Source organism: Mizuhopecten yessoensis, unplaced genomic scaffold (assembly GCF_002113885.1).
Source record: "Mizuhopecten yessoensis strain PY_sf001 unplaced genomic scaffold, ASM211388v2 scaffold3425, whole genome shotgun sequence".
NCBI lineage: Eukaryota > Metazoa > Mollusca > Bivalvia > Pectinida > Pectinidae > Mizuhopecten > Mizuhopecten yessoensis.
This window is the reverse complement of record NW_018405038.1, coordinates 154,817-155,297: the sequence shown is the minus strand read 5'-3', so window position 1 is coordinate 155,297 and position 481 is coordinate 154,817.

The window sequence follows — 481 nt, the reverse complement described above, 5'->3', positions numbered from 1 at the left end:
TGTCGTAACCTAGGTATTTATAGCAACTGTGTCTTGGTCCCTACAGTCGTTTTCTGTGTCGTAACCTAGGTATTTTAAAGATACCAGGCCGGGGTCCAGTACAGGAGATACCAAACCGGGGTCCAGTAGAGGAGATACCAGACCGGGGTTCAGTAGAGGAGATACCAGACCGGGGTTCAGTATAGGAGATACCAGGCCGGGGTCCAGTAGAGGCAGGAGATTACATTGTATTTATGCCGTAGCTGACGTAGAGGAGGTACCAAGCCGGGGGCCCTAGATGAGGGACCAGGCCGGTGTCCAGTAAAGGCAGGAGGTTACATTGTTTTTATGTCGTAGCTGACGTAGAGGGGGGACCAGGCCGGGGTCCCTAGAGGAGGTACCAGGCCGGGGTCCCTAGATGAGGTACCAGGCCGGTGTCCAGTAGAGGCAGGAGGTTACATTGTGTTTATGTCGTAGCTGACGTAGAGGAGGTACCAGGCCG